The sequence below is a fragment of the Sebastes fasciatus genome, chromosome 24 (assembly GCF_043250625.1).
Source record: "Sebastes fasciatus isolate fSebFas1 chromosome 24, fSebFas1.pri, whole genome shotgun sequence".
Lineage (NCBI taxonomy): Eukaryota > Metazoa > Chordata > Actinopteri > Perciformes > Sebastidae > Sebastes > Sebastes fasciatus.
The window spans coordinates 7,998,116-8,010,222 of NC_133818.1; the positions used below are offsets into that span (position 1 = coordinate 7,998,116).

A 12,107-nucleotide genomic window follows, 5' to 3' on the forward strand; every position below is an offset into this window, starting at 1 on the left:
CGATACCACACTGAGCGGAGATCTGAGGGAAATCATCTTCCGACCTTTGAAGTTACTTCCCCCCCCCCAACCCCCACTTGTGAAGTCTTGCCGCTTCATAGTTTGAGCTCGGGCTGTGGGGAACCGTCACCACCAAAGAGAAAGAAAGGGCGCTCCAGCCTCCGGGGTCAGTCCACGCATAATGGATTGTTGAGCCGCAGCCAAACTTATTGTGAGGCTTCAAGCGCGTGTGTGTGTGTGTGTGTACTTTTTGGTGATATTTTGCATATGCAAATGTTTGAACCTGTCCGTGCGTGTGCAATATGAGAGGCAGGACTTACACATCATTAAAAAATTAGCTAATTATAATTACGTGTCCCTCAGGTCAACCTTCAATTGGACTGACAAATTTAAAAAAAAAAGGGACTCCTCTTTTTTTTATCCTGTATCCCTTCCATCTTCTAATTTGCCAGCCATAATTATTAGAACATGGCTGTACTATTTGCAATTGTCAAATACAATTAACCAGCACGGCCTGATAGCAGCGCCTCAGCATCATAAGTCGTCAGAGGAGATACAAGAAGTGAAATCGTCTTTGGCCCCACATGAACTCTGCTGATAATGATGTGTAAAAATAAAGCAGCCAGAGGGAGATTTCTTCTCATAATCACACACAGTTGTGCTTAAAATTTGGCATTTGGGGTTCAGGTGAAAGTGAGATGCTAAGTGAAGACCGGGAGAAGGGGGGGGGTAAAGGATAATGGGTGTGAATGAGCGATTTTGTGCCGAGAATCAGGAACATTTTGTTTTCTTTTTCACCTTGTGAGCAAAGAGGCTTCAATTGCGGCAAATGGCAGCCTCCCGGAAACAAGAGAGACAGAGGAAGGGGAAGAGTGACACAAAGAATGACTTTAATGGACAAGGGGAGAGGAGAAAGAGGGGAAGAAAGTGACAGAGATCGAGTAAAAGACAGCGTAGAGGGAGCTTAATGGAGAGGAAGAAGGCGGTGTGTATCGCTGACCGTTAATATGTGACGGAGATAGTGGATTTTCTCTGGTCTGGACTTTTGGACCGGTTCACTCCCAGGTCAAAACGGAACCATCTCCTTTTATGTTTCACATTCGCCCAGACGCTCATGTTGAACGCAGACGAGAACTATTTGTCAGAGCAAAACGGCAGATCAAAGAGCTGCGTGCCAGAATCCACGGTTGGATAATGGCAATCTTATTTATTACACAACTCGATTCTGATTGGTCAATCACGGCGTTCTGCGGTCTGTAATTTCTGTATAGCAGACCGTTGCTATGGGCGTAGTTCTGATGTTGAAGTCTGGCGGACCGTTTTTGTGTCAAATTATTGATTTCTTCAGTAAGTAGCCGTGTAATAAGCTGGATAATGTTCAGCTAGCGGGTCACTGTTGTGAAAGAATCCCCTTCAGAGCGATGAGAGACGCCTCCGCTCTGCGTCGGGGGTTGACCCCTGAATGAATCAAATAATACATTTGCATCTAGTACAGGGAAATGAAGAAGGATGCAATCACATTTGTAGACTACATATATTGATTCACATCTTATCCAGATACTTGACTTGACAAGTGTAAATGGTTTCTATTTGCCATGGGTGTTTGTATGCTATTGTGTATTCCGTCTTCCTTAACGGGACACCAGTCTCTTGGGGGTTGAATTCCACACAGCATCACATTAACAAGGGAAGCATGGGGGGGAGGATGTACATGTTCAATCACTCTCATTTCCCACATCACAGGGGACCTGAACTACTCATCCCCACGCTGAACTGAGAATAATCCTGCATGTCAATATCGCTCACGCTTGGTAATCTATTCCACTGTCCTGTGTTCCGGCTACAGGTGTGTACTCCTGATCAACTACACATTAAGCGCACTCAGGTCTGCTTATGGTCCAATTTGGAGCAGATTTCCCAAGGCGGTTGGATCCCATGGACACGGCCGAGGTCAGTACACACGTGCGCGCGGTATGAATAAAGGCCGTGCTTGCACAGGTCCGTCTCCTCAGAGTGTCCCGGTGGGAAAAACGTCCCTTTTATGAGTTTTGAAGGCGATTACTTCTTTCATTTGCACTGGCCGTGGAAATCTCTGTTTGCACTTGCGTGCTGGCCAGTGCGAGGCAAATTGGTTTTGAGACGGATCACATCAGAGACATGACGATACATTCAAATCCAACATGCCTCTTGTAAAAGAGGCATCCCCACTGCTGAAATGTGGTCAAAGAAAAGAATCATTTTATGTGTTAAAACCACTTCGTACAGCCAATATTTAAGTTCAAAATGGGCAGCAATAAGGTTCAAGAAAACAGTCATTGGCAATGAAAATCTTTGGTCTCAGGTTCCTTTGACAATGCTCATAAAATATGTATATATAAAAGGGGAATTTACACAAGTCAAACTAAAAGCAAAATGTTACTATAAGGTGAGAAATAAGCATTACAGTAACAGAATATCAGTTAATATTTGATCTGCGCTGCCTAGTTTGACCGTTTGATCGGTGAGTGATTGACAGCTGCCTCCTTTTAACGAACAGCCAATAGGAACGCTCTCTCTCTCTCTCTGAAATGACCTGTGGTTGGTCAGAGACTCCCGTCACGCGTCAAGCCTGAAAACAGAGCCATGAGGAGGTGCAGAAGTCTAGTTTTCTCTCAGAACACTTGAATTACAATACGCTGAAAGGTTATTATGGAATTTTTGCACAATGATGCCAAAAAATATTCTGCCTACTGCAGGTTTAAATATGAACATAAGTAAAGATAAAATAGTAATGTCAATTTGTAGTTTTGTTGAAGACAGTATTTCAGATAGGAAAACTGAATGTAAACAGGATGTAATAATGACAATTACTGAAACATATACAGAGGTGAAAATAGTTACACAAACATATTTTAAAACCATGAATAACATTTCTGATACAATCATGTCAAATATTTGATTCATTTTGAATCGTGCATCTTTTAAATCTTGGTCCATTCATTCAGTCTCAATGATCATCACGGCTTTGACATGCAGCCGGTCTCAAAGCCACTAATGGCACATTTTAAAGTGCAGCACTAACCTACAATCATTTACATTTTAGCCATTTAGCTGATGGGTGTTTCCCCACAGAAACCTGCAATTAGATACTCGATTACTAAAATCACCCATGACCCGAATTAAAGACAAGTACGGCGAGGGTCAGGGTCACGGTGTCCTTTAGAAAAGACGATTCTTCTTGTCCTGAGGACAAAGAACGAAGCGCAGGTTCCTCTTAAGGTGTCCTTGTTTTGTCATTTTTATGCAAACAGCGTGATGATTTGCACCGCCATAACCACTGACAATAAATAACATATGCAAATGATTCATAGCAATCGCCAGGTTTTATTATCCCGTCTTAATAATCCTCTGAAGGAGATTTTTTCTCGTGCCTCGCTGAGATTTTACTCGGCTTTTATAAAAACATGAACGAAAAAATCTCCTTTTGTAAATTGTATGCCTTTAGTGAAAGAATGTAAAATAAGCAGCCTGTACTGCTGGAATAAATTAATAAAAATAAAATAAACTCATCACTATTTCCAATGATGAGGTGATACAGTATGTCCTGACTGGTTAAAGTTTATCCAATTTGCCATTCTCTGCATGCATGTGCAGCATTAGTTGTGCACTTTCTTGCAATCAGCCCTGAGCCATGTGTTTACAAGTGAGTGGCCTGACTGTTCCTGCAAGTACGAGACAGCTCATATCATATTATAACACCTGTACCCATCAGAGGATTTACAGAGCCACGGTACATAAAGTAGCGTTCACAATGGCCAATCACCCCGTGCTGTAGGTGAATATTATATTCAGTATGAGGGACTGAGGTGCCAATTTGCCATTTTTAAAGTCCTCCGCTAATATAGAGTTGAACTCTTATAACATTGTCAAACTCACAATGGACAGTTTAAAAAGAAATAGGGATGCACTGACCCGACTTTTTCAGTCCCGATACCGATAGCGACACCTGCGCTTTGGTTATCGGCCGATACCGAGTACCGATAGTGACTGGGATCATTCTTTTATGTGTAAGGCAACATCAGGCTTGACTTAAACATTCCTTCCTTACTTTGTAAAACAAACATAACAATTAAATACATTTATATAAATTTACTGAATTGTTAAATTATTAAAATAATATATCAAACATCAGCAACTTGGTAAAAATTAACATAAATTACAATTCAACTGTAAACCTTTTTATGCAGCAAAAGATTAGTCAAAATTTAAACAGCAATTTAAATTCCAGTCTATAATGTTTATAGTATATAAACTTATAATTTAATTGAACCGATTAGCCCCAGTGTCACCTATTCCCGATCCAGCTATTTGAGTCAGTATCGGTCCGATATCTGATCCGGTATCGGTGCAAACTGCAAACTGCAATTTAATGCAACTTAATACCCTCAAATCCACCATTCCTCGAGCATTGTGCTTTGAAAGCGAGCAGCAGGAATAGATAGAAACAGGGCAAAAGTTCAGTCGTGCAGTGCAGCATCTGGTTAATCTCAAACCCTGAAAAGGAACAAATGGACGCAGCAGAACCAATTTTTTTGTTCCCCACATTCTTCTTCCTTGGCACATACATTACCCACAAAGCAATTCGTTTTTTAAGTTTCAAAAACAGCTTCTAGGACTAGTTTTTGTGTATGAAAAAGCCCTTAAGTTAGTTGAATGTTAAGGATGTTTTTTTTAAAAGTCAGTTTTCCAACATGATAATCGTGATTAAGGGGATGCTCTCCCTGCTGAAGGGCAGTCGGGCAGATAACAGGAGCACCGGTGGACCCCTCTCTGTTCACACGCCTGCTCCTGGCAAAACTTCATCACGGCGATTGCCTCCTATTTACTTTGATCTACCTCGACTGTGACAACCGGGGATTAACGGATAGTCAGGGATACGATGTCATAGAGGATTTAGGGATAGATTTTTGATTTACTAGCGTCCCGTTTGTTTCTGGATGAGACATGCGGGAGTTGACCTCGAAAAACTATTGGATTTGGGTATCCTAGCAACGGCTGGAAAATGGAGCAGTGATTGTGTAAAAGGCGGCGACAGACAAGTCTGTCACAACAAGTACAGTTTTACCCTTCCTGTGTCCTCAAAGGAATACCAAGCTGTCTTTTCATTCGCAGTTGAAAATCCAACTTCATATCCATAATATCCAATATTCTCTCTGTAAATATTGCTCTATTTGGTTGAGCACAAAGTCCATTTATTATCACAGATGGTCGTACAGTTGCCGGTTTTGTTACATAACATTTATTATTATGCATGAACCTACAGTATGTGGCCTTTGTGTGAACCAGCTAATCAGCCCAAAACCATTTGCTTATGACAAAGGCGTCAGATCTGAAAGCTTGCCTTGGATTTCAGAGATCAACAGTGGTGAGCCGAGTCAAACAACAGACATGTTTGAGCACGCCGGCCTTCTGAGTCAGGCCCTCTTTCTAATCTGGCCCCTACACGGCGGCGAACTCAAGGGCTCTGAAGGGCCAAATCCCAAGATCGAGAAGCTTTATCTCCAGATTTCCAGTCAAAACTTGCAGCATGCATTTTGTGGGATTCATATGAATAACAGTGCATTACTTTTCATAAGTATATAGCTACGAACGGTGTATGAGAACAGCCTGCTCCGATAAATAGTCTTGAATTATATTGGTTGTATTAGGCTAAATAAACCATTATAAACTATGCAGTGATCCTATAAAAAAAGATTTTTTCAAAGTAAATGATTATTCCTTTCTATTGTAAGTACGAAAAGAAGCATATTTACTGTCTGCCGAGGCATTCAATTCAAGAAGCAAAATATAATATTTAACAACAAATAGTTTACTGCTTGCTATTACTGCCACCGCGGTATGCTGTTTGTCAGAGTATTTGTTCTCTTCTGCTCTCTCTGTCATCTCACTCAGCTCTCTATACAACCGGTAATAAGCCGTGCACTAAGTGAATAACAGTGAAGATGTCAACCCAGTACCTTTTTTTCCCCCTCTCTTTGGAGAGACCCGTAATCCCCAGACATGAATGGCAATGTCACCAATCTTACGCAGCACCAAATAGCCAATCAGATTCCTCACTGGTGTGAGACAGAGATAACAGGAAACATCTTTTTTTTTTCTATTTATGTCAGTGTGACTGGAGGAGAAAAAAAAAGTGACATGTCACATTTTGACAAGTGACAACTGGAAATTACTGATAGAACTTTGCTGATGTCACATGTCTCTAATTATTGATTACTTCTGAAACGGTGACACAGACACATTCCCAAAAAAAATAATAATCTGAAGAACAGGATCATAGACGAATGAATGACAGTTATATATTTAGTGCTGGTAGAAATGATGGTAAAATAATTGCTGCTTTTTACACAAGTTAAAATAGTTTTAAAGACAAAGCATGTGCAAATTCTATAAAAAGACATTTTAAAAAGTTCATATTATTATTTAATTTGATTAAGTTTTGAGTGTTGATTTTAGAAATTTAGAGAAGTAGTGATGAGAATATGCATCATTATTTAAAAAGACTTAAAGAACTATGCATGAGAACAGAAATTAAGTAAAATATCCCATTTAATTAAAATGAGATGAAAGGGACACAGACTATAAATGCAGGCTCATATAAATTATTTTAAATGATTAAATTATGGAAATATTAAAGACTGGATTGTTCATAATAAGAGGCTGGGAGAAAAAGAGTCAATTTAATTAAAAATGTAAATATATATTCTAATTACATTTATATTCTAATTTGGGTCTGAAGTGGATGCGGAATATGAAAAAAAAAAGTCAATGCTTCCTTTAATATTTGTACACCCACTTCACACAGTGTACATGCAGGACAACCACACACAATACTTTAGGTACTGTGCATGACCTCTAACAAAACACAAAAACACACAGGAAACATGTATGTTTTCACATTCCATATATTAAATATCATATGTGAAATATGACCCGATAAAACCAGATATACCTGTATTAAAAAAAAGCACATGTGAATTTTCACATTTCACATGCGCTTTACATATGAAATGATATTGGAAATTGTTATGTGCACATGTGAAATATATGAACATAACATGTTCCTTTATCATGTGAATTTATCACATCTTAAATGTCTCCAAACTACATGCTATGACAGCACATTAGGGCTATTGTAGGTAAGAAAAAAAATGGGGGAAGAGGGAATATTTCCAAAAAAAAATTAATTTCCATGATTACAGTTGTGAATTTGCGAGAGAAAAAAACAAAAAAACGTGGATATAATATGAGATTAAAGTAGTAAATTTGTGATATAAAACTCACAAATTTACGAGAAGAAAACTTGAATATTCTCTGAGATTATAAAGTCATATATTTGCAAGAAAATCTCTCTAAACTTTCAAAAATTAAAGTCACAAATTTCCGAGAAAAAAATAAAAACTCTGATTTTTTCTTCTTTTTTTTTTGTCAAGGAACCACATCACTTCACTTTGCATGGTTGGATCAACCTCATCACATCACAGACACCGCCACTTAACCATGTATTTTACCTATAGTGGATGACATAATCAAGTCGTACTTTTCAATAATGAAATACTCTAGAATTTAGTCCAGAACCTCCGTATTATAATAAGCACCTGGACTTGAAGAGACGTTGCCGTGAATTAGACCTATTCAGAAGTAGCCAGCATAGTGATTTGACTTTTTTCTCGTAAATTTACAACTTTAATTTCAGAGAATATCCAAATCTGTGGGAAATCTTCAGATGCAATAGATTTGTGAGTGTATATTACAGGAATATTGTGATACAAATGTACACTCACACACACATAAACATGCCTATACAAAAGACAATTAAATGAAGAGATGCTGAGATTGAGACAGATTGTGAAAAAGCAATGGAAGTTAATGTAAGAGGTGGATGATGGTGAGGAAGAGACCACATTTAAATCAGTTGAAGACATTGAAAAACAAAAAGAAAAGAAACAACAGGCTGCTTGTTGTAGCCTACAGCTAGTGCCAGTTTTCCTGCGCCTCCACCAGCAGCAGCGAGAACATATTACGTCATTAGTAGTGCATCGCTCCGTGCCGAGGCTGATTCTGCCCTCCTTCATCTCCCCCTCTAACTCCACTTTGTCATATACACATACGCTCGCAAACACATTTTTTTCTGTTTATCTTCTTTTCTTTTTTTTTTACTCAACTTTCTTTTCACGCTGCCTCGTTTTTACTTTCTTACTTTCAGTCTGTCAGATAAACTGGATGTCGAGCTGAGGAACAGTATGTGTGTGTGGCAAAAGAAACTGCACAGCTTTGATTTGTAAAGTGTTTGAAGATGTATAGCGTGGTTGTGCAACTGTGTTCTTTAAGATGTGTCTCTGATGTCGCCCCGTCAACATATCTGGAAACGTATTACATATTGCATGACTCCGACATCATCCTCCTTCAGTTCTTTCTGTGTGAGTGCAGTTCGCGTGTATGTGTATCTATTCCCAGCGAGGTCTTATCCCCCCCCCTCCTTGTCATGACCATCACATGTAATCAGCGGCAGCGGACACATCAGTGATGTCAATCAGTCCGAAATAGAGCAGCCACGGAGGGGCACAATTTTGAAGTAGGATCCCTGCAGAAAGCTGCTCATTTAGCATCAGGCTTCAGGGCTAAGAGTGCTGTGCTACAAACAACATCAGTGCATCACTCCGGCTAGTTTGCTTCTTTTCATCTTCACGGTATGTTTCGCCACATACTTACACATATTTTCATTTAAAGCCTTTTCAAGCCTTTTTATGTAACTGTGCAGGTCAGTATGGAACAATTAGGAAGAACAAATTAAGGAACAAATTGTATATATATTTGCACTGAACATCCACCGGTAAAAACAAGCCACTGTGAGTTCCTTTGAAGATCTTTTTAATTTTTAAAAACTGGCATACAACTGCTCAATCAATGCTCAAGAATTGTTTTTACTAGAGGTCTTCACAGTTTAAAATTTTCGAAACCAAAACCGAAAAAATTAAATTCCCCAAACTAATTTGCAGAAGTTACATTTAAAGAAAACTTAAACATAAAAAAAACTTTAAAGGGAAAATCCGCCACCTTTTATGTCCAATCAGTGCGGATGTTAATGTGCGTATTGGATTGAAGCAATAACTTCCTCAGTGCGTGCTATTATTGTACAAGAAAGCTGAGTTCGCAGCTGCAAAATCAGTTTTTCTTCCTTCATCCAGCGCCGTCATTTGATGTGACAGTGATGTAGTTGGGTGCAACCGGTTATCTATACGATACGTCCTCATTTCACTACAAAAACCTAAATAAGGTGTCAGCTGGTTGGAGGGAGATCGCTAAAGAGAGCTGAGAGTTTCCTACTTGCTGTCGTTTGTGTCATTTTCAGTAAATATAACAATATTAAACGTGTGTTTTCCATTTAAGAAGAACAGGTTAAGGAAGATGAGTGTTTACGAGATTTTAACCATCATTCCTCAGTGAGCTGCCTCCTTGGCGGAGGTCTATCATTATGCATTTCCCATGTTTTTAGGAGTCTGTCCACACTGATTTAGGCTAATAGAAATAACAATTTTGTTAGGAAGTGAAAGTATTAAAGAGTGATTGGCGAATTAAGCCTACATTTTTATTATTTGAATATCTGGCCCTCACAGTGTCTGCTTAGAAAAACTCAATTTCCTGGGTAAATATAGCACGTATTTAGGAATTTATTGCTTCAATTGACTACATTTACCATCAACGCTGACTTGACCTCCACATAAAAGGTGGCACATTTTTGTTTTTTTGTTTTTTATTAGATAAGAGAGAAAGGTGACACTGTATCTTAGCTCACTCATTGGACTAATGTGATGACCCAATCATGCTCTGCTTTCTTTAAAAGGAAGAACAATATACCGTATATATGTATTGTAATATATTGAAATGTGTCGGTAGAAGAATGTCCCAAATTGCAACTATCTAGAAATGAAAAAAAAATTTACCTGCAGCAGATTATTCAAAAATTACCTATGTCTAAAAATCTGAATAAATACTGTGTATGTGTAAACAGATAAACATTTTCATCCACGCAGCTACCACAAGCCAGAATCACGTACGTCAAGGTGATGAGAACACATACAGTCAATCAGAATTTCAATCTGTCAGCAATTAAGAAAACCAGGCTAATTCCCTTCTTGCCGCAGTCTTTAATCACTTTAAATGACGTGGACGTGGTCTAAGGTGTTTGTGACTTGATTCTAAAACAGGCACACAAATAACAGTAGAATGAATCAGAACGGAAGATGACTGACTCATCACCAATAGAAAGAAGCTGCATTTAGTCTCTCTCATCGCTGCGCCGAAGATCCACTTATCCACTTAGATTCCCATGTGACCAGTTAGACTTAAAACTAATGCAAATGATTCGCAAGTACTGCACTGGAAGTTATTTGTTTAAAGAAATTGTCAGCCGGTGTAGAAGCAGCAGATATGAGATCACATACTGTGTTGGACAATATTGAGCTGGTTTTGCCTGGTGGCTGTACCCCCCAGGAGATAAGTAATTACAATAAGCTTCAGTAGGACAGGCTGGCTACGCCATTAATGGTAGTTCTAGACAATGTTGAAAAATATAAAGAAGCAGAGTGCAGGGAGACTGTATCCTATTCAGGCTATTACCATCAAAGAAAATGAGTTAAAAGGTAAGGGCTTGTCAGTGTTTAGCAAAGAAATGTGATTGTGGCCTCCAAAATTGGAGTGTTTTGATTGGCCATTATAAACGTTAACTGGATGCATATTGCGAAAGAATTATTTGCATCTGCATCTGTTCATTTCACAAAAACATCTGTATTCAATGCATCCTCATGCAACGGTTCGTATGATATATTACGAAACGTTATTCCTCAATTTTTTACAAGTATGGAAGCTACACGACAAATAAGTCAATGTTTGGGTTAAAATAACTACGGAAGTCGTATTAACTTAAATACAAAAGTTACGTGACAAATTAGTTAACAATTGGGTTAAAATAACTACGGGAGTGGCGTTACTTAAGTACAAAGGTTACGTGACAAATTAGTTAACAATTGGGTTAAAATAACTACAGAAGTGCCGTTACTTAAGTACGGAAGTTACGTGACAAATAAGTCAACAATTAGTTTAAAATAACTACGGAAGTTGCGTTACTTAAGTACGGAAGTTACATGACAAATAAGTCAACAATTAGTTTAAAATAACTACGTAGTGTGCGTTACTTAAGTACGGAAGTTACGTGACGAATAAGTCAACAATTGGGTTAAAATAACTGCGGGAGTGGCGTTACTTAAATACGGAAGTTGCGTGACAAATAAGTCAACGTTTGGGTTAAAATAACTACAGAAGTGGCGTTACTTAAGTACGGAAGTTACGTGACGAATAAGTCAACAATTGGGTTAAAATAACTACGGGAGTGGCGTTACTTAAGTACAAAAGTTACGTGACAAATAAGTCAAAGTTTGTGTTAAAATAACTACGGAAGTGGCGTTAACTTGAATACGCAAGTTGCGTGACAAGTTAGTCAACAATTGACTTCTGGTTTCACACCGGATACAAACTACGGTCTCCTGGGCCCAATGCCGGTGTTTTTTGATCCACCTATCCAACACAACCTCCTCCCTACACGACATTTGTCACTCTTTATACTTCCTTGTTTATATGTATGAGTTTAGCTGCTCTCAAAATATACCAAATAAAATAAAATATTTGAACCGTGTAATATATATAGGTCTAGTATTTCCCTATGAAAAGGGAAAAATAATAACAAAGCTATATGCAAAAATGGGCCGGTTTTTAACCCGTATTGGATTACATTTTTGTGAATTAGCATTGTGGGAAGTCATGCTGAATGAGCTACTAATTAGATACCTGTTAACATCTGAATTCATAAGGAGCACCTTTATTTGATCTCTAGTTTATGGATGATTGGATTCACTGCTATAAAATCCAGAGATTCCAGCAGTGCGCTTGTGGAGTCTGTTTGAGTTCCAACCGGTATGAGTTAGAGGCAAACGTGTTAAACAAATAAACAAGAAAAATTAATATTACTGCACGAATTCAGAGCGCATTATGTGTTCTGTTTGTATTTGGTT

General features: G+C 38.5%; 1 long non-coding RNA gene across 1 annotated transcript in view; it reads left to right on the forward strand.

Moving 5' to 3' along the window:
- The window catches only part of LOC141763043 (uncharacterized), a 346,783-nt gene extending 335,507 nt beyond the window's left edge, over positions 1–11,276 (forward strand). The window contains exon 3 of the long non-coding RNA XR_012592975.1: positions 11,225–11,276. This is a non-coding gene — a long non-coding RNA (uncharacterized LOC141763043). The remainder of the gene's footprint in view (positions 1–11,224) is intronic.
- The last annotated feature ends 831 nt before the right edge of the window (positions 11,277–12,107 follow it).